The sequence below is a fragment of the Siphateles boraxobius genome, unplaced genomic scaffold (genome assembly GCF_051911475.1).
Source record: "Siphateles boraxobius isolate OS27281-9 unplaced genomic scaffold, OSU_SipBor_1 25, whole genome shotgun sequence".
NCBI classification, from domain to species: Eukaryota; Metazoa; Chordata; class Actinopteri; order Cypriniformes; family Leuciscidae; genus Siphateles; species Siphateles boraxobius.
In genome coordinates, this window is record NW_027508866.1 from 17135068 (window position 1) to 17136070 (window position 1003).

Here is a 1003-nt window from a genome sequence, read left to right on the forward strand (position 1 = left end):
ATTATGTAATCAAATTACTTATTGATGTAACTGCAAATTACAATCTAATGAAGCAAATACATTTGTTTACAGCCAAAAAAAGTTACTGCAGATGAAGTATTTTCTAGAACAACAGTCACACAAATTGTAGCTGAAATATGGCTAGTGGTGCATGGTCCAAATTAGTGGACATATGATTAATCAGATTTTTCTCCCAAACTTGATGTTACCCTTTTTTTTTTACCTGCATGAGTCTCAGAATGGATGGATATTCATAGCAACTTGGCATTTCTGACTGGAAGTCAGCCATCTTGGTTTGGAGAAAACAAAAGTTCCAGGTACAGAGGCTTTCCACATGGTGGCAGTGTATAGGATGATGCACTAGTATCCACTATAGAGGTTGATGTGCAACTATACCATCAAAACTCATGCATATGCAAAAAAATGGCTTTTTAATTACCTCTATGCATGAAAGGGTCTTAGGTAATGTTAATTTCTATATTTACTAATACATTATTAAAATAAAAAGTTTTATCTGTTAACATTAATGCACTTTGAGCTAACATGAACAAACAATAATGGATTGTATTTTAACTAACATCAGAAAAGGTTATAAGGGATGTAAAATATAATCCTCTAATGTTAACTAATGAGACCCCAGAATTTTTTTTAATTGTGAAAAAAATGTTTTAAGTGGAAACTTTTGACCCCACTGTGTGTGTGTGTGTGTGTGTGTGTGTGTGTGTGTGTGTGTGTGTGTGTGTGTGTGTGTGTGTGTGTGTGTGTGTGTGTGTGTGTGTGTGTGTGTGTGTGAAACGATATAGTAGTAGTGTTTCTGTAGTTTACAACAGTACTCGGATTGAAATATTAGCCTATGTCTTTGGTCATATTGATGATAATAGACTATTAAAAGACTCATAAAATGTTAGATTCATTTGTCTGCTTTAACATTGTCTTTGCTGGTTTCCTGATACTTTTCATATTGTGCATATTGCTGAAAATCAAAGAAAGAGTAGAGAAAATA